This window comes from Mustela lutreola, chromosome 16, assembly GCF_030435805.1.
Source record: "Mustela lutreola isolate mMusLut2 chromosome 16, mMusLut2.pri, whole genome shotgun sequence".
Lineage (NCBI taxonomy): Eukaryota > Metazoa > Chordata > Mammalia > Carnivora > Mustelidae > Mustela > Mustela lutreola.
The window spans coordinates 27,728,212-27,755,483 of NC_081305.1; the positions used below are offsets into that span (position 1 = coordinate 27,728,212).

At 41.0% G+C, this 27,272-nt stretch overlaps 1 long non-coding RNA gene across 1 annotated transcript in view; it reads left to right on the forward strand.

The window, feature by feature from the left end:
- The first annotated feature begins 731 nt into the window (after positions 1-731).
- Positions 732-27,272, forward strand: part of LOC131818443 (uncharacterized) — a 95,019-nt gene continuing 68,478 nt past the window's right edge. Inside the window, exon 1 of the long non-coding RNA XR_009348825.1 lies at positions 732-804. This is a non-coding gene — a long non-coding RNA (uncharacterized LOC131818443). The remainder of the gene's footprint in view (positions 805-27,272) is intronic.

Sequence of the window (27,272 nt, forward strand, 5' to 3'; positions counted from 1 at the left end):
TCAGAGATTCTAGATCTGGATTCATAGACCCAGGGGGTTGGGGTAAGAAGGAAGGGTCATGAAAGGGCTCCACGAGATCTATGTAAACCTTCAAAATGTGACAAAATGTTATTTATGGATGCATTTTTTTTTTTTTTTGCAGGAAGAGATTGATAACTTCCAAGAGAGTCTCAAATGTCCAGGAATATCCATAAAGTAAAGAGCCCCTGGTTTAAATAGTCACTCCAGAAAGTTAAGCCTCAGTGAGCAAAGCTTCTAATTATACCTACATATTTATATATCTGGGTTTGAAATAAGCAGCCCATTTAAGTATGACACTATGCTAATTCAAATTAGTGCTTATACTTTTATATTTTAGTAAAGAGTTCTAGTTTATAGGAAACACATCTAATTAAGTAGAAATTCTGTGCTGTTCTTTTCAATTGGATTTATTCCTTGAGGGAGTCTATAAAGTGAAAGAAAACATCAATCATTCAGGAAATATTTGATGAGAGCTCACGATGTGGGAAGGCTATCACTCACCTGCTAAAATTCAATAAATCTTCCTACGTAAGACATTTACATTCTAGTACAAATGCTGGAGGTCACTCTGTGTCTCCATTTATCACCAAGTGGCCCATTAACATAGCTGACACAAGACAGCAGGGGAAATGCCAAGTGTGGCCCACTCTCCTTTTGCCCACTCAGCAAAGTTGCTTACCAAACTCTGATTGCCAAATATTTTACTTTTCAGCTTAATGCAGATAGGATTCAGGAGTCATTTGGATTTTTAAAGCCCACAGATTCAACTTGGGGGAAGAATGGGTGAGTGCATATAAAATTCTCCTCTTCCTGCATGTCAGTCCTCCATAATTTCCTGACTCTGTATGGTGATTTAAAGAGCGTGTGTGTGTGTGTGTGTGTGTGTGTGTGTGTGTGTGTGTGTGTATAAGGTGTGTGGCAACACCATCTACAGAGAATATTTGATTTTTCTCAAGTGTCTTTGACAGCTCAGTGAGCTGACATAACCCAGAAAACATATACTGTTATTTTGGGCAGGGCAGAAAAACAAGTATAGTTTAGTTATCTCAGAGCTTCCCCTGAAAAGACCTTACTGAAGGCATAAGAGGATGTGATTAGTAGACTGTGATCCATGGGGTTCCAGAAGCTTTTGGGTACCTATGAAGGTGGGGATTCCACAGATGTGGGAGTTGTAAAGGACCCAAGCCCTTCAGCACCATCACTTCATCTTAGAACAGAGGCAGGTATAAGTGGGAGGCAGCTGTGACCTGGAATGAGTTCAGTCCTATGTGAAGAAGCAGACAGGAGAGCTGCACCAGGATTTACAAAGGCACGGCAGCCATGGTGATCAGCGCCTCCATTCCAAAGACAGTGGTGTTGGGCAAGGATGCTGGGCTCTTGGGTGTCAGAGTCTTAGAACTGGGAGGGATCATGGAGGCCATCTAGATCAACCTCCACAAGGATCACATGCATAATCTGAACCAGAACTGGGGTTGGAACCAAGCGTCTGGACTGTCCAGTTGTTACTGTTATAACTGCCCTGAATTTTTTAGGTCTTATTCTCAACTACTCTACTTCTTACCTTTCTCTAACTCAGAGGGAAAGAGGCAGGAGCTGTTCATGACATGTGGTGGGAAGGACCTGGAAAAGGTGTTCCTTATTGACTAGCCACAGTCTACAAGACCAGCTGGTGTGGAACCAGCTCAGTTTTAGGGCTATCTTAGTAGCTTCAGAAGCTCCCAGAGCAATAAAATAGCAAACTGCTCTAGGGTTTCCTGTGTGTGATGTCATTTAATCATCCCAACTGCCCCATGGGGTTGTAAGCACTGTTACTCTCCCTATATTATGGGTTGACTCCTGTGAACAGAGAGGTTAAGTCATATGCCTAACATCACACTAAGAGTGAGCAGCAGAGCTGGATTTCAAACCCAGACAATTAGGCTCCAGTGTTTTATCTACTGTTCCTTGGCTCTTAGCCACCATTTCTTGATTCTTGGAATTGTTTCTTGATTCTTGGAACAAGGCATGAGACTATCCTTTTTCTACATGGTTGTCTTTCCTCAAAACAAACTCTCATCCTTTCTTACCCAACCCCTCACCTGCTTAAAGGAAAATGGAGGGGAAAATTTTGGGCATACATCAGGGAACACATCAGACTGAGGGGTCCAAAATAAAATGTGCTTGGGTGGTCCATTTTAACATTACTTCCCGCAAGTCAGAACTAATGAGGGAACTCCTACTGACATCCCCTATTTTCTCCTCTGAATGCTACCTGGTTGTTCAGCAAGAGAGAAGGGTGGTTCATGATGCTGAATCAACTGACACAGGTGAGCATAGCAACCTATAGAGATGAAAGAAGGAGCATCATATTTGAAGCACATTTTAGTACTAGCAAATGGTGCCATTCTATGTGGACCACAACCCCTGAGATAGGGAGCCCTTGTTGGTGTATGGGAACACTCATCTCGGTACTCAAAACTGGGGATACTGGGGCCTGCATTATTGTGAAGTTTCATGTGTTCTTAAATAAAGCTGCTACTGTCTCCTCCAAAGAACCAAGAGCACTCAGTTTATAAGTCCATGAGCTGATAATTCACTTTAGCATAAACATCACTTCTTGTTTATAGTAAATTACAAGCCCTTGGGGCGCCTGGGTGGTTCAGTGGGTTAAAGCCTCTGCCTTCAGCTCAGGTCATGATCCCAGAGTCCTGGGATCTAGCCCCACATCTGGCTCTCTGCTCAGCAGGGAGCCTGCTTCCCTTCCTCTCTCTCTCTGCCTGCCTCTCTGCGTACTTGTGATCTCTGTCTGTCAAAATAAATAAATCTTAAAAAAAAAAATTACAAGCTCTTGATAAGATATTTAAGTATTAACGAGAAGCTGAATATTGTTTTTCCAAATCGTTGATGTAAATTTGTGGTGTGGTGAGATGAAATTATGTTATACCCCTAAGAAGGGTGAGAAAAAAAATCTGATGAAGAGAATTTCCCCTTTCTGAGTGAATCCTAACAGTGTTTTATGCATGAGCCAAATCTAAATGTATTATTACATTTAGGCATACAGTAATGAAGTTTGACCCCAGGGGTGAGATGTGCAGGGAGAAACTGGGATTGTGGTTTCTAGATGCTCTGGGGAAAAGTCAAATATTGGGAATTTGAGATTCGATCTTACTCTCAGCCTAGCACCAGCTCATACACAGCACTAGCCAAACACTGATGCCATTAGGATTTAGAATTCCATGGATACATTTGAAGTTGATGGCGGATGTGTAAGAGTCAGGTCCTACCTCACCCCTGTAGAATCACAAGGTGTCAGAGCTTAAAGCAATCTCAGAGATACTCTTCATTGTTCTGAAACTGGGGATCAGTGAGGGAGAGTTTGCCCAAGTTCATACTACAAGTTATCAGCACGGTTAGGAATCCAGGTCAGATAATACTTTGGGAACAATGCCTGTAAGCTTTGTCCAACTCCATCTTCAGCATTTCCCTAGAGGTTGAAATGGGATCAATTCTTTCACCCATTAACTCTGGGCTGTGATCATGCTCTCCCACCTAATAGCATCTTCATGGGCCCATCAATATTAATGGGAGGTAAATGTATGGAATTTGCTAGAGCTCATAAATGCAATGGGAGCTGTCCTTTATGCACAGAAAGATATGCTATTTGAATTCTTTGGAGATTTATTTAGATTTGATCCTTGTATTCTTTAATCTCAGGTTTTGGCGAAACAATGACCTTGCATCTGGGAACAATTAGTGACTGGTCTGTGGCAGAGGACACAGATCATGTTGATCATGGCCTTCAGAGACAGATTCACAGCACAGCTCAGAGAGCTGCTACCCAAGGAGACCTGCTCAAGGGCCAGGTCTCAACCTTCCCAGCCAGACCTACTCCCCACCATTCTCTTTGGAGCTCCTTACTTTAAGTCATTCTGGAGGCCTTCCTGTTGCTCCCCTTGCCTTCTCCCTGCTGTCTTGCTCCACCGGTCTTTCCTTGATCATCCTAGTCTCATTTTCTTCAATGCCTTTCTGCCTAAATGTGCATATACTCAAATCCTACCCATGTGGCCCATCCAAATTCAAGTCATTTTTCCACTTATATGTAATATATCAATACCTTTGATGAAATACAGTTTTTGCATGGGTTGTTTCTGATCTACTTTGCTAAGCCTCTTGGCATCTGCCACAGTACCTTATACAGAGGTATTCTTTGTTATATTTAAGTTGGATGAATGAGTGAATGAATGAATGAACGATTAAAGAAATGATTGAACAGAAATGCAGTCCTTCCTAGAATCTTTCACCAAACCAAGGACCACAGAAATTGAAGTTTTGGGATCCAACTAAAAAAAATTTCTTTTTTAATGCTTTTATTGTTTCATTGCAAAACATCCCAAAATCCTGTGTCTTAAAATGCCACATTATTATCTTTCTGGGTTCTGTGAACTGAGTTAGTTCATCTAGATATTTTTCACTTGAGGTCTCTCACACAGTTTGAATCATGTGGAGGCTGCAGTGGCAGTCATCGGAGAGCTCAGTGGGGCTGGCTGGTCATGATAGCACACTCATATGGCTGGAAGTCGATGCCAGCGATGGGGCTAGTCACCACATGTGCTGACTAGACTGGTTCACTTACACTTAGTTTCTCCATGTGGCCTGGGCCTCTCACAGCATCGTAACTGGGTTCTTGAAGACAGCATCCCAAGAGTAAGTATTCCAGGACTGCTGGGAGGAAGGCACAAGGTTTCCTATGACCTGGACTCAGAAGCTCCAGAATGTGTCTTCCCCTTACACTGTGTTGGTCAAGCGGGTCACTAAGGCCAGCCCAATTTTTAAGGAAAGGGAGAGACATATATGAACAGAGAGGGAAGTCATTATCAGCTCTCTGGAGACCATCCAGCTGTCAAGCAAGTATATTATCCTAGAGAACACCCTACCTCTGTAGGCCCCTTCCTGCACCAGATTAGCTATGCACTGCTGATCTCTGGGGATGGCTTTAATGCTAGGAAATATTTTGGGAAGGCAGCTAGCAGGGAGAAGGAGAGTGAGAAGTCAGTAGTTGGAGATGACAGTTAAGGAATTAGGTCTTAGAGAGATAATACAGGGTATAAAATGATATTACAGAGAGGGTGTGGGAAGGTGAGTACAAAAAAAAAAAACTACCTCCTTGCTTTATTGGCTCAGTGTATGTTGGGAGTGGGCAGGAGAAAAAAGCAAGTACAGTTGATAAAAGGATTGCAGACTGTATTTATTATTTTAATCACATATGATTATAATGAAGATTATTTTTAAAGATGTAAAAAGCACCCATAATCCCACCAACTGGTTACAATTATGTTCATTTATCTTTTCAGTCTTAATTCATCCTAGGTATATTTTACATCTCTACCATCATCCTGCTTTAGGCACAGGTTCTCTACTGTTCACCAGACTCATTTTTTAAAAAAGATTTTATTTATTTATTTGACAGATAGAGAGGGGGAAGCAGGCTCTCTGCGCTCAACAGAGAGCCCAATGTGGGGCTCGATTCCAGGACCCTGAGATCATGACCTGAGCTGAAGGCAGAGGCTTAACCCTCTGAGCCACCCAGGTGCCCTCAGATTTATTTTATAAACCCTTCTCCATGTTAGCTGTTGTCTTTACCTGCATCATTTTAGAGACTGCATCCCATTCTGGCTGGTGGACATTTGTTATGGGCCAATGAACTGAGCGTGTTATTCTCAAGGGAGACTGAGGTCTCCTGGGATCCTGTCACCCATTGGTGAATGGGAAAGGCTCTGGGGAAGGTGAACCTGGTTCCTCCATGCTTTTGGGGGACTGTCCCTGTCCTGGTTGTCCTACTGGGGATGAAGCCTTTCAGATGCTTCATAAATGTTTATAGCTGCTGTAAGAAATACTCTTCCTTTAAGCGGGGAGGCAAGCCAGGTTTTTTCTTCCCTCTCTCTTCAACCTTCCAAGGAGCTGTTGGTTTCTTAAAACAGTTAAACTAGGGCACAAAGGTTTAGGTTTCTCATCTCTTATGAGTTTACATTTCTTCCGGAAAGGAGATTTAATTTTACTGCTGTAGCAATTTTTTTTACCACAAGAATCTGCTTACTTCTTTTCCTGATACTGAGATGCCAAGCTTGGCACATTCTGGGCAGGTGGAGGGCATCCCCCTGCAGCTGCAATGCCCTCTACTTTCTGCCTGGTTAAACCCCACTTCACATCGTTCTGTGTCCTCCTTGAAGTCGCCCTTGACCTTTTGTATCCACACTTGGATTTCTGACATCTGAGAACATTTACCATTTGCTCATAGTGACTTTCTCCTAGAGGGCAGAATGATGTCATAAACGGACCCTGGACTGGAGATCAAGATACTTCAACTCACATCCCATTGCTAACCATCTATGTGACCTTGGCTAAGTCTTTGCTCTCCTTGGGCTTTAGCTTCTCCAATTTTAAAATGATGGACCGATCTCCATTGTTGCTTCCAGCTCTAATTTTATGATTGGAGTCCTTTAATCTCTGGGGCCCCTCTCGTACACTCCAGACACTGCAGAAAGTTGGTCATGCTCATGCTCCCCAAAGACTCTGAGGCTTCCTGCTCATAAGACCTCATCTGGGCAGTGCCGAAATGCGTATTTTTATTGAAAACATGGACTGGCGTGTTTTTCAGTAATAGTCTGCCTCCTGCCCTCTGTTTATCTGCTTCTATTCATCCAGTAAGTAGACTCCAGACCCTGTTCTCTTTTTTCAGTTAAAGCCCTGAGTCTCTTGATTATGATAAAGTACAACAAATGGAAGCATGCTTTCTGAAGGCCATACTTCAAACACTCTATTAATGTAACATGTCACATATGAATCCCAATAGTATGCCCCACAAACCAATTTGATTCTCCTTTGATGAGGCAGAGATGCAAGGCAATAGCTACTGCCTTGCATAGCTATTCCTCTCAGAAGGAGAAGTGATTAGCTGGAGGGCAGCTGAGCCCCTGCTATCTCTGTCACCAGAGCATGAACGCCCATTGCAAGGACAAGCAGTCTGTCCTGGTAGTCCATGTTTGCTTGACTCAAAATTGCTAAAGATTTAGTTATGCTTTTATTTTTTTTTTTTTTTTAAAGATTTTTATTTATTTATTTGACAGAGAGAAATCACAAGTAGATGGAGAGGCAGGCAGAAAGAGAGAGAGGGAAGCAGGCTCCCCGCTGAGCAGAGAGCCCGATGCGGGACTCGATCCCAGGACCCTGAGACCATGACCCGAGCCGAAGGCAGCGGCTCAACCCACTGAGCCACCCAGGCACCCCTAGTTATGCTTTTAAAAAAAGATTATAGGAACCGTGTTGAGGTTCAAAGGACATAGACACAGTTTGGCTTAAAATTGGAGAAAGCCAGAGCTTTCTAAGGTGGTTTTTTATGTCTTAAAATGTGATGTTCTCCATTCTGGCTAGCCAGTGGTCACCAAGTGATAGGACCTCCTCAGTATCCAGCCAGAAGCACAACCCACCCTTAAGACTTCTTTCTACCACTTTCCCTCATTCTTCCACCCAAGGCAGACACCTTACATTTCTTTGCCTCCGGGCTCTTCCTCACTCTCTTTCCTCTGCTTGGAATGCACTGACTCATATCACTCCTATTAACATTTTATTCATTTGGGGGGCGAAAAGGAGCTCAAATGATGCTTCTACTATGGGCTTTGGGATCTGAATTGCTTGAGTTAAAATGCCAGCTCTTTTACTTCTAGGTCAAATTACTTAGCTTCTCTTAGCCTCAATTTTCTCATTTGTAAAATGGGGCTAATAAAAATATGTCTCGCAGGGCTGTTTAAAGATAATAGGAGATGGCAGAAGGCTTGCAGCACTGAACACAGAGCTTCACAGAGAGTTGGGGCTTAATGAGTGGCATTAACCATTAGTTCCCATATGTGGACCTTTCCTTGGGGCAGTAACACAGTGCACTATGAATATAGACATAGAACTTTATCCCCCTGTTGGGGCACCTGGGTGGCTCAGTGGGTTAAGCCTCTGCCTTCAGCTCAGGTCATGATCCCAGGGTCCTGGGATGGAGCCCTGCATCAGGCTCTCTGCTCTTAGGGGAGCCTGCTTTCTCCTCTCTCTCTGCCTGCCTCTCTGCCTACTTATGATTTCTCTCTCTGTGTGCCAAATAAATAAAAAAATCTTAAAAAAAAAAAAAGAACTTTATTCCCCTGCTAAATAGAAAACTTTACGAAGGTAGAAATTATTTGGCACTCATGTTTATCACCACTTTTCTTGCCAAGGAGAGAGCTTTGAACAGAGTAGATTCTTAATATATTTTGTTCAGATGCATTAACTATCTCATTTTACATACATTTTCCTCTTGGTCATACCCAATGAAGACAAGAGAAAGTCAACATTGAGAAAACAGGGGAGGAAATGATTTCTTCTACATTTTTAAGTCACATTATATAGAGTTCAGCTTTGGGGTCTTGCCATTAAAATTGTAAATTCCCGGGAGTGGGAAGGGGGTTGAGACTGTGACCTTTCCTGTGTGCTTTTGTTATTCAGTGCTCTGCAGGGCACTTGCTGAATATTTAAGCATGTTGCTATTCATGATAAAAGCTTGGAGAGTGACAAATCAGGGAGAAGAAAGATAACTTGGTAATGGTTTTCATCTGAGACAAATACAGGAGAAAGACTGCTCAAGGGTTAAAATTGCCCTGCTTCAGCCCCACTCTGGAATCCTGTTCTCTCACTCATGCGGCTCTGGGATTTCTGGGTCTCATGTTTTGTCCTGAGCCCCTGGACCTCCCTCCTGCAAGGGGAAGCCTGGTGGTTGGGCAGCACCTCTCCTGGTGCATCACAGTAATCCTTTGGGCAAGAATTATCTGTATTCTCCTTAGGAATGTTCCAGACTGCAAAGAAGCTATTATCCAAACTGACCTTGGGTTCCATGTTGGTGACCCTGGCAAGTGAAATTAATCTCTGGGCTAAAGAGAAGCAGTGTCTCACCGTGGTTAAGAGAATAGACTCTGGAGCCAGGGTCCCTGGGCTTGCATCCCAGCTCCTCCCTTTCCTTGCTGGTGACTTTGGGAAAATTATTCAGTTTCATTGAATCTTAGTTTCCCCGTCTGTCATATGGGGATGTGATAATAAGCTTGTCTATCTCATGAGGCTGTTAGGACGATCAGAGGTGTTAATGTGCATAGATTACCCAGAACCACGCCTAGAACATAGTAAGTGCTCTGTTAAGTGTTGGCCATGGTTATTTTTGAACAATAAGGGCTGTTCTCTTGAAGCATATGAAAAGCTGTGAATCACGTGCTTCTTTGGTGCCTGAGCTTGGCTGACCTTCATCCCTCTGCACCAAGGTGAACTTGGAGGTGGAAAGGGGAAACTTCTGTAGCCCTACAGGCAGGAGACAAAGTGAGCGGTGGCAGTGAGTTTGGAACAGACAGGACAGATCTGGAGATCTATATGAGGAGCCATGGCAGTTACATGGTAGTTACAGGTACAGGTACATGTAGTTACAAGAGCTGAGGGAAAGGGAGGATCCAGGGGTGTCTCTCAGATGACTGAGACACAGGATCTGTGGGCAGTGATGCCGTTAGGGAAATAGGAGACACACTGGGAAGAGAGGCTCTTACAGGGAGGTCAGGTTTGAGAATCCAGCAGAATTTAGGGATTGCGGTTGAAAATGCCCCAAAGTGCTGCACATGATGACTCTGGCACTTGGAAGAGAGGTCCAAATAGAGCTATAGATTTGGCAGTCACAAATGCTTGCTGTGAAGGCCATGAGAACCAGTAAGATTCTTCAGACAACTTTCAGCTGCGTGCCTGTTGTCTAGATGAGGGCAAATAGTTTCAGGCTTTGCAAGCCCCATGAACTCTGCTGCCAAGTATTTGACTCTGGCATCTTGGCTCAAAAGCTGCCATAGATAATACATAAATAAATGGTATAATTGTGTTCCAGTAAAACTTTATAACAGGTTTATGGGCCTGTTTATGGGCCATAGTTTGCCCACCCCTGCTCCGGACTAGAATCTTATATATGGTAAGTATATACTGAGTCCTGGACCGATCTGTCTATTGGCAAGTGCTGTTGAGCTACAGCCATTGAGCTACAAGGTATACAATTAGAAGCCTTTTCTGAACTAAGTCCTAGGCCCTCAGCCAAGTATGACAGACCAGGCTGGTGAATTTGAAGGTGATAAGAGACCCATTTGATGTCAGACCCCTTGAGGGCCAGGGCCCGTGGGTAGAGCAAGAGGCCTCGGCTTCCTGAAGAGAGCACACTTAGAGGCCGCAGCATCCTGGATGGCTCCCTTGTCAGGTCTGGGAAATTGACTGTAAAAGTGTTAAATAATTAAGAAACTGCCTACAGGTATTTGTAGCTTCCAGGGCGAAGAATTGGCAATAGGAGGCAGTAGGAGAAAATCAAACAGTAGATGAGCAGCTGAGGCTGTGAGGCAGAGCAGACATTTTGCACGCAGGGAGCTAGTCACAGAAAACTTGAAAAGGGGTCAGGGAGAGGAAGAGGTCCCAGCCCTTCCCTTCAAATGGCAGGGAGATATAGCAGATGATGAGTGGTAGTTAAAACCCTTAACACCAGGGCTGAGGGATTTGGCTACTAAATTACTACTGAGCCATCTGGAGGTGTTCCCTCTCTTTTGTGTCTTGTACTTTGGGGGGGGGGTCAAACCTCCAGAGTCCATCCCTAGCTGTTGGAGACTGAAGCTGCACAGCCCAGTTCCCTGGCCAGCTTCCAGGAGACAATTTTGGGGTCTTGGATGCCAAGGAAAGGGAAAAAGTCTAGAGAAGAGGGCTGATATTTGACCTCAGGTTTTAAAAATGGCTCCTCTCACACAAAGAGAATGTGTGAGAGCGTGAGGAAGCCCACAGGACCTGGGTATCCGTGCGACTCTCAGACACAGGTCGTTCTCCATGGCCGTAGTGCTGGCAGCAGCTGTGTGCCAGGATTGGTGTATATATGCATATGGGTATGCACATATGTACATATATACATACATATAGATGTGTGTGTGTGTGTATACATACACTTGTGTGTGTGGTGTGTGGGGGTGTATTTAGAGAAGGGGGAGGAAGATGGACCTGTATTTAAAAAAATTTTTTCTTTAAAGTTTTATTTAGTAATTTGACAGAGAGAGGTAGAGAGAGGACAAGCTGGCAGAGTAACAGGCAGAGGGAGAGGGAGAAACAGGCTCCCCACTGAGCAAGGAGCCCAACATGGGCTACTATAGTAGATATCCATACCCTTGTCATGGGCTTATGATATACAGAGTGAAATTCCCCATTTCTTGACATTGAAATTATCCACATAAATTTTTGACCGCTCGGATATTAGAAAATATGATTCAGGGGGTTTGAAATGTCTTGTGTGATTTGGTTTACACTCCGGTGCTTCTTCTGTTGCCATAAAGAAGACATGCACTGGAGGCTGGTCCCAGAAGAATGAGAAGTTGCTGAATCTAGCACATGGCTTGGAGTCAAGCCTAGTTGAACCCAGTAGAAATCAAGCAAACTCTGGCTGATCTCCAGCCAACTAAGTCATGTGGTGGTCACTTACATAGGAAAGGCTGAGTTATATGTATAACTGAAGAGAAGAACTGATTGCTACCATCTACCTTTTGTAGACTAGCTTTGAAGACTAATCATAGAAACATGAAACAATAGCAAATAATACATGATGGGGAAAATTGGAAGGGTGGTATTGTTGAAATATGGGAGTGGGGTTGATGAAAAAAATGTATTGAAATTCAAGTCACCTTAAGGGTGATGGCTGAGCTCCCCTGTTTGAATTCTGTTTCCAGATCTGAAAGATCTGAAGTCCTCCAATAGCCAGAGTGAGGACTGGTCTTCTTCTGACTGCTTGTTCCATACATGGACTCTTAGAATCTCTCCACTGGGAGAGACGTCCAGAGTTCATCTAGCCCAGTCTCTTGTCCCCTGCACAAATGTATTCTGCAGCATCCCTGACAGAAGCTGATCCAAATTTAATAACTCACACCTGCTGTTTAATCATGGGTAAGTGCATAGACTGGGGAAACTTTGGAGTCAGACAGACTTGGTTCAGAATCTTGGCACTGTGGCCTTAAGAACTTGCTCATCCCCTGGGTCTCTGACCTCCACTAGAAAATACAGGTAATGAGAATGCCTTCCTCACAGAGACACTGGAATTAACTGGATCCAGAATTAACTGGATGACAAAATGGCACGGCCTGCGCCACGCCTGTCACCAAATGTGGTATCTCCCTTCCAGCTTTGGCACAGTGCAGAGCACATTACCCTTCTGCCATATGAAAGCTCTTCTGACATCTCTATAAAGAGGGAGAAGAAAACCATGCTGAACTCCAGTGGGCCCCTCCCTCCAGTCCAGATGCTGAATCTGCTGTCTGAATCAGCTGTCTCCATCCCAACTTGCTTGATGGGACATTTCAATTTAAAATTGTCAGTTGTCAGCTCGTTTAGATGTCCCAGGACCAAGAAAACATCGCAGGCAGTTATTGACCATTTTATTGATTTAATCAAGTAGTTTTGCACAAATCATGGTTCATAAAATTCTGGGTTCCCTGAAGTCCTCTGCAAGCTGAGTTTCAGTGGAATATAAAATGGAAACTGCCCATCAGCCCTATGCAGTAGGGTCTAGAAGAGCAGAGATGGAGTAGCGTGAGCTGAGATGTTGCAGAAAGTGGGGTGGGTGTGTTCACAGAACAGAGAGAAGTTTCTAAGTGAGCTGGTCAGTGAACCAGTAGGGAGTAGAATGGGTAAAAGAGGTTGGGGGCAAGTCAGGAACACCTTGAATAACATGAGGAGTTTGAACTTCATAGGCACTAGGGAGCCATTGAAAGTTTTTGAGTACAAAAAGGGCTTGGTCAGAGCTTTGCTTCACGTAGATAACCCTGGCCAGAAGATGGGAATGGCTTGCAACTAGAGGTGGGAGAATACTTAGGAGTCCGTTGCAGTTGTCTGGACAGGAAATGATAAAGGTTATGCTTGGGTCCTGGAAAAATATGAAACATATTGCAGTACAAAATCCACAGGACTCATTGACTGACCAGGAAAGGCAAAGAGAGAGGGAAGGATAACTCAGGTTTTAAGCTTGGGTAAAGTGTGTAAGTTACCTAATTTAACATACAGGATGTGAAGCATATCTATCGTCACCAGGCTTTTCTCATTTATTCATAATGCATGTGTATCTGCATATATAGCTTTGTGTACATCTTGAGCAGTATAAAGTAAATCAGTAGCCTAATATCTTACACACACACACACACTCACTCACTCACTCACTCTATTGAATATCCATCTTCATTCTCTTTAATTGTATGTAATTAGAATGTTGTGCCAAGGGGTATGAGACTTTCTGATTTCATCTGAGAAATAAGTTTTCATACTGACAGTGTAGGGGTCATAGTCTAGAATCCTGAAAGTATCTAAGCTAGTCCTACTGATCATAGTAGCTGTAATTGACTAAGTATTTATGTGCCCATGTTTTTCACACATCATATCACTTGTCCTCATGACAGTCTGTGAGATGGACACTATATTTTTTTAAAGATTTATTTATTTTGGAAAGAGGGAGAGAGAGAGAGAGCACATGCATACGCACATGAATGGGAAAGGCAGAGGGAGAGAGAATCCCAAGTCTGATGCAGGACTTGATCTCACAACCCTGAGATCATGACCTGAGTGGAAACCGAGAGTCAGGTGCTCCACTAACTAAACCACCCAGGTTCCCTGAGATGGGCACTAGTAAGGTCTTCCCAAGCCAGTCCCCCTGACTCTATCTTCTCTTGGTTCCCATGGTAAAGACTGGCCTCCCTTGCAGCCGAGGTGGCCACATAACCCACATCTAGACAACAGGAACTTAGATAGCATCTGCTTGGAGAGTTCTAGGTTGGACATTAGCTTGCTGGTAGAAGATAGCAGCTGAAAGGAAATAGAGCTGGCACTTCCTCTTTTCCTTCCTTCCTGGCTTGACCATGCTGGATGCGATGCTTAAAGCTGGGACAGCTCCTTGTAACCACAGATGACACACATGAAGATGAAAAGCCAGTGGCTCAGGATATCAGAGCAGGAGCCAGAAGGAGTGTGTGACCTCAGTGATATCACTGAGCCACTGAATTAGCCTTGGAACCACTATATCCAGCTTTCTTGATAAGTGAGACAATAAATATCTGCCATGTTTAACCACCACTGGTTGATTTTTCTGTCACTTGCGGCAAATGTGTCCACATGTTCAGTTTTTCACTTGGGGCCAAGCCAGGCAATAGTAGAGCTGAGATTCAAATTCGGATCTTTCTGACTCCAAAGTGATACTGTTGGCTTCTACTCTTTTCTCCCTTCAAATACCCAAACAGAACATGAAAGGCTTATTTTGTTGTATGTGATGGATGCATCTGCTGTCCTTCCCATGGTCTCCCTCTCTTGCTTTTTCCTTCAAGGTTTTGCATTTGGGTCTCTCATAGGTGTCAATCACCAAAGCAAGTATTAGGAAAAACTTGATTATGAGTCAGTCCCTGACTGCAAGTTGTTCATGATCTAGAGGAGGTGTTGGCAAACTATGGCCAATGGGCCAAATTTGGCCCACTGCCTTTTTTTGTGCAACCTGCAAGCTAAGATTTTTTTTTTTAACATTTTCAAATGGTTGGGAGAAAAATCAAAAGAAAAATAGTATTTTGTGAGCTGTTGAAATTCAAATTCAAGTTTTAGTGTTCATCCATACAATTATATTGGAACACAGCCATGTCCATTTGCTGATGTATTGTCTGTGACAGTCTTGTACTACAACTGCAAAGTTAAATCATGGCAACAGATACCATTTGGCCCATGAAACCCGAGATATTTGCTACCTGGCCCTTTACAGAAAAAGTTTGCCAACTCCTGATCTAGAAGAGTGGAGTTTGGAGAAGGGTTAGGGAAATGAACAATTCATTCTAGGTAAGAGAAAGAGAAAGGATATCTACTTGAGATATTTAGTAAGATTTCCCAAAGTAACAGGAGTACCAAAGTGCTGAGACTTATCACTGGGCTTTTCCCCTTTAAAGACAGATTCTATAAAAGAGGTTGGGGGTGGGAGAGGATTGGGATGTTTGTCAGCTTTAGTTACGTTTGTCTAATGAAGGTCTTGTGTTACTTGTTGTTCCTTAGTCCCAGAACTGCATGCTTCAGTAGCTTTGAACTCCACCCAACTGGAGAAAACAGACCATGAATTCTTTTAATGCACACTATAAAATTGCCTTGGAAAAATTTGATTGACCTTTTAATTAAGAGCCTCAGAACCTCCCACATATTGGCTTTCACCTGAAACTCTCATGTGCTGGATATTTCTGTGAGCACGTGAGCCATTCCTCTCAATCCTGGTTCCTGTAAAGCGAGTCCTGCTGTCCTGGGGGACACCACATACTTTGTACATGTCCCTGAGTTGGTAGAAAAAGACCTTTTCATGAACCCAACCCTAAAAATCAACAAGAGTGTCTCATTTCCTTTCTTTTTTTTTCCCCCCAAAAGAAAGTGCCAAGAAGTCTCTTGAAGTAATAATGGTGCTTGTTGTTTGCACAGTACTGTATAACTTAGGAAGCACTTTTCTGTCCATTTTTTATTCTGACCCTTAACTATGATACAGAGAATGTGATTGTAACGCAAAATGGTGAAACTACATAGAAATACAATTCTGATACAGCAACAAAAAAAGAACTTTTGAGAGTGATGAACTCACGTCCCTTTTTTGGTCTTTTATTTTACAGAGGAGGAAACTGAGGCTTAGCAGGGAAGGCAACTAATCAATGGCAGATGCAAGCATGTGCTTTCTAGTTATGGTGATAATGAAGGCAAGGCTACTTGGCATCTTTGTCAATCAAACGTGTATGGTTTATAGGTGGGGTGAGACTCTATAATTTGTAATCTAGACTGAAATACTCTGGCTCAACAACCATAAAGCAAAACTGTGGAGAGACATACATCACCTTTTATACTGATTAAGCAGGTGCAGTAGGCACATAGACCTTTGGATTCATTGTGATAATGAGGTATATCTCTAAAATTTACTTCTACCTCCAGTCCTGTGGATCTTGTATTTTTTGCAGTTGACAAGGGCCAGGCCTCTGGAACAGCTTCTTAGTAGAGATCCAGTCTTGGTTTCTCCCACTGATCACTGCTTTTTGTTTTTTCTGATCACTGGTTTTATGCCACATCCAGAGCCTGGACAATAGCAAAATCAGGAATTGGACCTAAGAGAAGAATATTGGTGTAGCATGTGCTCCTACATTGACAAAACCATTCTTTCTTTACAGAGTGTTAGGATTCCTGTCTTTAGGTCCTGGGGAATGTTTTCAAACAGATGTGGTGATTGGTTCTAGACTACCTAATTTAGGATATCTAGATAGAATAGAGAAGAGAATGAACTTTTTTCATGACATTGTGTGTCTTTTATTGTGTTTTAGAAAAGAGTAACAGTTAATCAATAGTTATTGATTATAACAGTATCCTCATCTCTGAGCTATGTGGGAAAATGAAGAAACATGACAGGGGAAGAAGGGAAAATATAATTTTTCTATTTATGGTAGGAAACTAACTAAGGAAATGCAGTGTTAAGGTCATTAAAACAATACTGTTTATGAAAGCAAGTATTAGAATAAACATATAAATCTTCTGATATCAGAATAACTCCACATAAAAAGAACTATAGGTTACATTTTAAAAGACTAAAAATAGCACTATTCAACAGCAACATGATACAAACCATATGGAAGAACGAAGATGAAACATATTTGACTTGTTAACAAAAGTAAATTTTTATTAAGATAAAATAATTTCAGAATGAGCCAAAGCAAACATAACTCTATGTCATATACAAGAGACACATGTACAACATAAAGATTCAGAGATTTTGAGCCTTAAAGGATAGACAGATATACACAGGGAAAAACACAAAGAAAGCAGGGGTTGTTATCCTAATATCAGATAAGGTGGGTTATAGGACAAAGATCATTAAGTGAGGGGGAAAGAGTACATTGTAATGTAAGGGGTATAATTCAGTAAGGATAACTTTTTTTTTTTTAGCTTAATTGAGATACACTGACATAATATTGTATAAAGTTACACAATGTGATGATTTGATATACATACATATTGTGAAATGATTATAATAAGATTAGTTAACACATCCATCCCTTTACATAGTTACCTTTCTGTGTGTGTGAAAACATTTAGGATGTATTGTCAGCAATTTCAAGTTTACAATACAGTATTGTCAACTGTAGTCACTATGTTTTACATTAGACACCCAGAACTTACTCATCTTAGAACTGAAAGTTTGTACCCTTTGACCAATGTCTCCCCATTTCCCTTACCCCTCAACTCCTAGTAACCACCAATACTTTCTGTTTCTATGACTTTTACTTTTTAAAAAAAATTATAAATATTTGCACACCAAATAATAGGGCATCCACATTTATAAAGCAGAAAGTACAAGAGACTAGAGAAATAGGTAGATGTACACTAGTAGAAGGGGAATTTAATTCACTTCTCTAGGTTTATAATACACCAACAGGACAAAAATAGGTAAGAGTATAGAAACCTTAACTAATTGATGAGATAGACCTGATTAAGCCAGGTAACCAAAGAATAACAAATAAGCTTTTTTCCTCCAAAAACCATGAGAATCTTTATAGAAACTGATCATACATTAGCCAATACATAAATCTTCAATAAATTCTAAAAATTAGATGTATGGATAACATTTTATAACTATAATTCATTAAACTGAACACTGATAACAAAAAAGAAAACAAAAACTCCTTCCATCTGGAAATTTTAAAGGCTCTCTTAAATAACTCTTAAAGAGGAAGTAAAAACTGGAATGGAAGATAGTCTTAGGAAACAGTAATGAAAGCACTTTTTAATCAGAGTTTGTGGGATGCAGTTTGTTATTGGTTGAATTGTGTTCCACAAATATTCATATGTTGAAGTCCTAATTCCCAAGTACCTCAGAGTGTGACCTTATTTGGAGATGGGGTCTCTATAGAGGTAATCATGTTGAAATTAAGTCATTAGAGTGGGCCAATATGATGTCCTCATAAGAAGGAGAAATTTGGACACAGAGACACACACAGGGAGAATACTGTCAAGATGAAGGCATAGAGTGGGGTGATACTTCTCTAAGGCAAGGAATACAAAACATTGCCAGCAAGCCACCAGAAGCTCGGCGAGAAGCATAGAATATGCTCTTCCTCATAGTTCTCAGAAGCAACCAATCCTACTGACACCTTGATCTTGGACTTCTAGCCTGCAGAACTGTGAGACAATTATTTCTGTCATTTAAGTTCCCCAGCTAATGGTATTTTGTTAACAGCAGCCCTAGGAAATTAACACACAGCAGAGCGATGTACAGAGGAAAAAAAAATCATAGCCTTAAATAACAAAAGAAAGAATAAAAATCAAGTGAATTAAACATTGTTCTAAAAAAGCTAGGAAAAATATACCAAAATTAACTAAAGGATACCAGAAAGAAGTCATTAATAATGATAAAAGTAGAACTTGATGAATCAGAAAACAGATAAACAGTACTAATAAATAAATCTTAAAAGTAGTTCTTTGAGGGGCGCCTGGCTGGCTCAGTGGGTTAAAGCCTCTGCCTTCGGCTCAGGTCATGATCCCAGGGTCCTGGGATTGAGCCCCTCATCAGGCTTTCTGCTCAGCTCTCTCTCCTCCTCTCTCTCTCTCTGCCTGCCTCTCTGCCTACTTGTAATCTCTGTCAAATAAATAAATAAATAAAATCTTAAAATAAAAAAAAAGTAGTTCTTTGAACCAATAAAATAGATAAGATCATTAGATAACTGAGAAAGAAGGATCAGTATACAAATATCCTAAATGAGAACCTAAAAGGGATAGGAAAACTTAAAATAAAATGTAAATTTTTCCTAGTTTAACATATACATTTAATATGATCATAATAAGATATACAGGGCTTTATTTTTAATCAGATGAGCTTATTTAAAAGTTCACTTGAAAAAATAAGTTAGAAAATGAAAAAAAAAATACTTTCTGAGAAATGACTAGCCTTACCAGATACAAAAACATATTATAAACCTTCAAAAATTAAAGCAAGGGGGGCGCCTGGGTGGCTCAGTGGGTTAAGCCGCTGCCTTCGGCTCAGGTCATGATCTCAGAGTCCTGGGATCGAGTCCCACATCGGGCTCTCTGCTGAGAGCCTGCTTCCCTCTCTCTCTCTCTCTGCCTGCCTCTCCATCTACTTGTGATTTCTCTCTGTCAAATAAATAAATAAAATCTTTAAAAATTAAAGCAAGGTAGTTGTAGCAAATGAAGCATGCCCATGAAACAAACAGAAAATCCAGAAAGATATATAAATACTATGGCAATTTAGATTATGATAAAGAAGATATTCTAAACTATAGGGGAAAGAATGAACAATTCAGTAAATGGTGTTGAGATAATTGAATAGCCATTTGGAAAAATTTCAAAGGTATAAAAGGTTTGAATGCTAAATGTAAACCATAAAAGTACACAAAAAACCATGAAGAATACCTTTATAGCATTGGAGAGGAAGAGGCCTTTCTAACTGATTCAAAATCTAGAAGCATAAAGATTGATAAATTAAATTTCATTAAAAACTCATAAAAACTCTGCATGGACAAAGAATAAGGAAACAGCAAACTGGGAAAAAGTATTTGCAACTCTTAATAAAGATATAGTGGTGATTTCAGTTATTTTTAAAAGCCTTATTCCTCTTAAAACTTAGTAATAAAGAGACAAAATGTGAGCAAAGGATCTAAATAGACATTTCTCTAAAGAAGACATACAAATGACTAAAAAGCACATGAAAAAATGCTCAATATTATTAACCACCAGGGAAATGCAAATGAATGCAAATGACCACATTGAGATACCACCTCATACCAATTAAGATGACTGTAGTAAAAAAGATGATAAGTGTTGGTGAGGATATGGAGAAATTGCAACCCTTATGCAATGTGAATGGGAATGTAAAATGGTTCGGCCACTTCGGAAAACTGTCTGATAGTTCCTATGAAGATGAAACACAGAGTTACTCTATGACCCAAAAGTTCCACTCCTTGGTGTATATTTGAGAGATCTGAAAACATACATTGACACCAGAATTGACAACACCCCAAACATCCATCAGCTGATGAATAGATAAATAAAATGTGGTATATCCATACAATGCAATATTATTCAACAATCAAAGGAAATAAAGTATTAACACATGCTGCAACATGGATGAACCTAGAAGACATTATGCTAAGTTCAAGCAGCTCGTCACTAAGGCCACATGTAGCATGATTCATTATATGGTTCATTTATATCCTGAATAGGCAAATACAGAAAGCAAGGAGTAGATGAGTGGCTGCCTGGGACCAAAATGGAAGTTGGGGGAAATTGGGGGATGGTGGATTGATAGAGGCTGATGGCCAAAAAGTATGAAGTTTATTTTGGGGGTAATGAAAATGTTCTAAAATTGATTGTGGTTATGGTTGCATAAGTCTGAATATACTAAAAAAGTGGAATTATATGTTTAAGTGTGTGGATTATATGGTAGTGAATTACATCTCAATAAAACACAACTATAATACAGAAATTAAAGTTGTTATGTTACCAAAAAAAGCCTTATTCATGGTGCCATCCAAAATCATTTTGGTGCCACTAACCCACCCCACATGTATCACTGGTGATATACTGATATACACCCTACTGTTTGAAAAATATTGAATACCTAAGAAAACATCATGGGGTATACTTAAAACAACTGTTTAACCTGAATCTAATTATGAGGAGACCATCAGACAAATCCAGAATGTGGACTTTCTATTGGACAGCACACCTAGGTTCTGCAGAAAGAGCAATGTCATCAGTGGTTTAAAAAAAAAAAAAAAGCTATTGTTTTAAATAAAAGAGCTAAAATAACTGTTACAACTAAATTCAATGTATAATCCTTGAATGGATCATAGATTTTTTTAAAAAATCATAAAGATATTTTTGGGGAAATTGAGGAAATTTTAATATGGACTTAATATATAACAGTATCAATTCCTTTTATGTGATAATGGTATTATTAGTATATAAGATAATGTCCTCATTCTTAGTAAAAGTATAGCTAACTAGTAATGACTAAAATGTGATGATGTCTTCCACTTAATTTAAAGTGGCTCAGCAAAACCCCCCCATATATACATAAATACATTTATACATGTATGTCATATATGCACACATACATGTATACAGCAAAAGGGACAAAATGTTAAACAGTGAATCTGTTAATAGGTGATAGGTGTACATGTGTTCATACGTTTATGTGAATGTGCTATTTTTTTCATCTTCCTGTAGTTTAACATTTTTCAGAATAGAAAGTTGGAGAAAATAAATTGACATAGATTTAAATATTAAAATATGAAGAACCAAAGCAATTTGGCTTGCATGGATTTAGACAATTGTCCCAATAGCTGGCTCACCTTTCTTTGCATGTACATGTGTGATACAATTCTCATTTTTGTTCTCACTTTATGAAAAAAATGGATTTGATTACTCCTGATTCTCCCGTTTAACTTGAAATAGTTTATTATTACATAAAGCTAAATCTTGGGATCCAAGTCATGAGCTTCCCCACCATATTATATGATCAACTTGTTGAGAAAATTTGGTCAAGTTGCCTTCCCATTTGGGGCCTTGGATATCTCATCTCTTAAAAAGGCAGAGGAGTAAGAGAGTAAAATGCAAAACACAGAGAGGAAGAGTGTACTTACAGAACAATATCCAAAATATATAAAGAACTCCTGCCATATTGAAAAATAGATAAACCATACAAAAATGTGCAAAAGACTTGAACAGGCACATCATGAAAGAGGATATTCACATGGCTAAAAAACACAAGGTGCTTAGCCTCATCAATTATCAGGAGAGGGCAATTAAAAATACGAGGTACTATTCCACACACATCAACATGGCTTAGAAAGACTTAGAAAATCAAGTTTTGGCAAGAATGCAGAGAACTGGACTCTCACATACTCCGGTTCGACTACAAATTAGAACCGCAACTTTGAGAACCATGACTTTGGAAAATGGATATCTGATAATGCTGCGCATTCACTATTTTCTGACCCAGCATTCCTGTCCCAGTTATATATTAACAGAAATCTGTATACATGTGAACCATTATTTGTATTAACCCCCAAATGAGAACAACCCACATGTCCATCAACAGTAAAATGGGTAAATAAATTAAGGTATTTTCATATAATGGGAAACTATACACTAATGAAAATGAGTAAGTGACTACTACACAGAACAGTGTGAATGAATTCCACCAACACGACATTGAAAGAGGCCAGACCCAAGAGTACATACTATATGATTCTACTGAGTGAAGTTCAAACACAGTCAAACTTACTCTATAATAAATCAGAATAAAAGCTACTTTTGGGGGAAAATGTGGTAGTAATGAGCATGAGGGACTGTGATGGAGGTTTCTGAGCGGCTGTTAATACTTTAATTTGTTGAGCTGGGTGGTATGAGTGTGTTCTCTTTGGAAAAATTCAAGCACTTTCTGCACAACATTCTATACCTTAGTGAAAATTTAAAATTACAAATATTTATTAAAACAAAAGAACAAGGGTTTAAACATTTCTTCATTTCTTCTATCAGACATCACAGGATTAGTTACTTCAGGGATGTGAAAGGACAATATATTCTAGTTTGAATTACACACTTATATCATGCATCCAGATTACTTAGGTACAAAACTATTTTGTGTATACAATGTATCACACATAATTAATAACACTTGTGAAACAGTTGCAATTTCCCATTGATTTTCTTATTAAATTCTCATGTAAAAATAGTGTAACAGGAAGGCCAAAAATAATCTCAATTTTACAGGAGGCAAAATTAAGACTCAGAGAGGTTGAGAGAAATATCCAAGGTTACCTAGCTAGAATTCGTATGTAATTAAACAAATTATAGGCAACTGGCTATAGGTGTATAACTCACTGGATGCTTTTTAATATTGCTTCCCAGTTCAGAAGTCCCAGGCATAAGGAATTAAAGAGCTGAGGTCCTTGGGTACAGCTCTTCCCTTTTCCTAACACAGCCAGATTGCACAATCTTTCCATGTTGCAGTTGATACTCACTAATAGACTCTGGCTGGAACACGACATTTATCTCCTTCTCATTTGTACCACACAAATGAAGTTAAAATAATGGCACTTTGTTGGCACAAAGGAAAGCCAGTTCCTAAGTGTCCCACTTTTTCTCTCCTATTCAGTGTTCAGAGTTGATGCAAAATAACAAATGCCCTGGCCCAGTTTGAGAACACAGCCTGGTCGTGTAGTAAAAAGACCAGACTTTGTCATTCCAGTGAGTGCTTAGTCATGGGGCTTCCCATCCTATATGGACATGCCACCTCCCAGACCCTGGGAACGTGTCTGGAGTGACCATCTGTGAGGTCAAACAAGAGGGGAAGACAGAGCTGGTGCCTGCATGAAAGTTCCCACTGAGGCCCCAAGGGAAGTGATTGGAAGGAGGATAGACCAGAAGCTGGAGGACCCTTGTTGAAGTCCTTTCCAATAACTAACATGGTAGCCATGTCATGGAAAAAGCAGTAAACTTTGAGCCACACAAACTTGGGTTTGAATTCTGACTGGGCGTCTTAGCAGCTGCGTGACCTTGGCCTGATGTGTCAGGGTTTCTAGATCTTTTTCCTTATCTGTAAACTGAAGGGGCTGTTTGGATGCCTTCAGAGGATCTACTTTCTGCTAGTTCATATTGTGATCTCCAAGGATCCATGTCTCCATCTGTGAAGTGGGGAGAATGATTCTTGTCTGTTTATTAGGTTGTTGGGAGAGGCAAGGGGACTCACATGTGGTAGGTGCCTGGGAGGTTTTCTGAGTATTAAATGTATTGGGCTTGAGAGTTCTTCCCCAGATTCTCAGCAGCATAACCATTAACCCTGCCTTTTTTTATGGTCCCTTTGATAGGCTGCATTTTGTAGAAACCATTATCTTGCATTAGCTGCCTTTTTAAGGTCTTTTCATTCCTCAGTGAAGAGGCAATTCAAATTCATCACATGGAGCCAGCAGAGCAGCATTCCACTGGCTTCCAGAGGGGGGAGAGGTCCACCCATTCTCTCCTCTTTCAGTGCTCAGGCAGCACAGGCCTAAGTAGCTTAGAGAGTAGTTCTGGTCAGTGGTACCCAGCTCCACAGAAGACTGTAAGAAAATGATCCCTATCCTCTATACACACACACACACACACACAACACACACACACAGGCACATACATAACGTCTGAAGTTTACTGAGTTGTCTGTGAAGATCGTGAAGACCAAAGTTATGCCCCTATGGGGAGGGACAAAGGACTCCTAATAGAAAGTTTCTACAACTATCAGGCACCTGGGAAGGAAGGAGTCTCCTCTTGGGTTCATAGGACTACAGGCATATCCATTTCCTTGTGGTCACTCTTGGTGGTAGTAGTCTTATATGGTCTTTGCCCTGGGGAGATGGCCAGGAGCAAGGTAGGACCCTCCCTCTAAACTTGGGACCATCAGATTGTCTGACTGTGTGTGTGTGTGTGTGTGTGTGTGTGTGTGTGTGTGGTGTTTTAAAGGATGCACAGCGCCCCCCTGAGGCCAGCATGTTGGTTGCAGAAAGGTCAGAGAGAGCCCCTAGGCGGTTGAGGCCCAGCCATGCTCCCTCACGGAAAGTGTCCCATCAGAGTCTTTTGAGGTTCTGCTGACTTGAATAGTGTCCTCTAAAACTTCATGTCCACCTGGATCTTTAGAGTGTGACCTTATTTGGAAATAATGTTTTTGTAGATGTAATTAGTTAAGATAAATTTATACTGGATTAATCTCACGACTGGGGTCTTTTAAGAAAAGGGAAGTTTGGACGGAGGAAAACATAGAGACACAGGGAAGAAGGCCATGTGAAGATCGTGTCAGAGACTGGAGTGTTGCAGCTCTAAACCAAGTTATGTCAAGGATTGCTGGCAACCACAAGAAGCTAGGAAGAGGCAAGGAAGGATTCTTCCCTAGATCCTTCAGAGGGAGCATGGCCCTGTCAACACCTTGATTTTGGACTTTTAGCCTTTAGAAATGTGAGAGAGTACATTTCTGTTGTAAGCCACCCAGTCTGTGGTGCTTTGTTATGGCAAGTTCTGGGACACTAATACAGAGTCCAAGCTTTGATTCTTCTTGTGACCCTGACTATAGCTTTAACCCATGCTTCTCCCACTTGCTGCTAACTCCGATTCATTTCACAGGTATCTCAGATGGATCTAAATTTGCCCCCCAAATCCCTCTTCCAGTGGAGAAAGACACACAGTTGCCTGTGGACCCGTTGATACCATATCATGGTCCTTTGAACATAAATGAAAAGAGGGACTGTCTTGTCTCCACTCTGCTCCCCATTTTGCACTCATTCTTGCAGCTTTAGGTAGAATCTTGGGGTTATACAGACCTTCAAGATCCCTGTTCCCCATGGAATACCTGACTTCTCTCAGCAATATCCCCAGCAAGAGATTACCCTGTTTGGGCCCTTCTGGGATCTTTGTAATGTCATATTGCTCCTTCTGTCTCCCTCCTTCCTTTCAGCAAATGTTCACTGATTACGTGGGTGCCCAGTTCTATGCTGTGAACAAACAGACTCATTCCTTGCCTCCTTGGAGCTTATATTTCAGTGGAGATTTGATATGGGAAAACTTTTCCTTTGCTGGCTCCTGATATGCCACCAAAGCAAGCCTGTTCTTGGTCTAGCTAGGTTGGGATTGTGGTGGTGAACCCCACAACACTCTCTTTGAGTCTGGGCCATCTTATTTTCACATCTAGACTGATGCAGGTGTCAGGCAAGGAAAAGACCAGAAATGGCACCTTCCTCCCCTCTGATCAGCCTGAATTGCTGTAATTGTCCTAAAATCCATTTCACAAGGCAACTGGTATTCAAAATACTGTAAAGACAAGAGATTGGCAACCTCAATATTTTATTTATCCCCAAATCAAATTAAATATCTGATATGGGTACTGGAGGGAATCATTATTTTTATTATGTGGCACATACAATGTCATATAATTTTCAGTTTTATTAGCACACATGTATTTTTAAAAAGGCAATATACATAATATAAATTACACACTATGGTCTACTAATTAAAATGGATGGTTGCAATATACTGTATACTTTATTGTGCAAGAGTTAAAATATTTGGCAAGTTTATCAAGTTCATTGAACCATTTGATGACATTTCATGGATGTTTAGAGCCGGCAGGAACTTTAGTAATTAACTAGGCTTCTGTCATCTTTACGATAGAGGAAACCAAAGTAGAAAGAGCTAAACTAACTTGTTACACAAATGGAAATTGATTGGCAACTCAAACTCAGATCACCGGGCATCTTCCCAACAGCCTAGTGAGATGGATTCCATTTTGCAAATGAAGATGCTGAGGCTCTTGAGAAGTGAGAGCTTAATTGGCCAGGATCATATGACTGATATCTCTATATATGTGAAGTGGACCATGCTTGGTTCTTGAGACATCTTAACAGCTGAATAGAAACTATTTAACATGTGTTTTCTTTTTTACTTTAAAGTGCTGTGGTGGGTTGGTCTTCTCTTGATGAGTAGGGGCATAATAAAACTCAGTGGCAAGGGGACCTAGCTGGCTCTGAGGTAGTTTTCTTCCCACTTCCTGATGTGGTTAAAATGGGTCATTCATTGGCTCTCAACGGGATTGTCGATGTGCTCAGAGAAACTCTCAGGGTTAATGGGTCCCTTAGCAGGAGACAATGGGGGACCCAAGCCAAGTAGGCAGCTAGCTCAAGAAGCCATCCTCATGAGACCCTAGAGCATTATGAGAAATTCCAGTTGTATCATGCTCTTGGTCCAGAAACCAGTTGCCAGGGCTTTTCCCAAGACTTCTGCTCCAGGGACACAAGATTGTGCCTCCTTCCAACTTCTGGTTTGGCTCTCTCAAGCCTCTGATCTAATCTGGTGATCATACAGGGTTGCCAGAACAACCACTGGGAGGGCTGAAATGGGGGTAAGCCCATGGACAGGTCTGGGAAGGTTTGCTTGCTACTTACCCTCACTGAGGTGTTGAGATGGGTTATAACTGGACAAAGAGCTGACACCCATCTATTCACTTATTTGATTATCCATCCAACAAATGTTTACTGAGTGTTTGCCATATGCCGTTCATGCTTCAAGATAACTGCAGTAGACAGACAAGGTCCCTGCTATCATGGAGCTCCCCATATAAAAGGGGGACAGAAAGT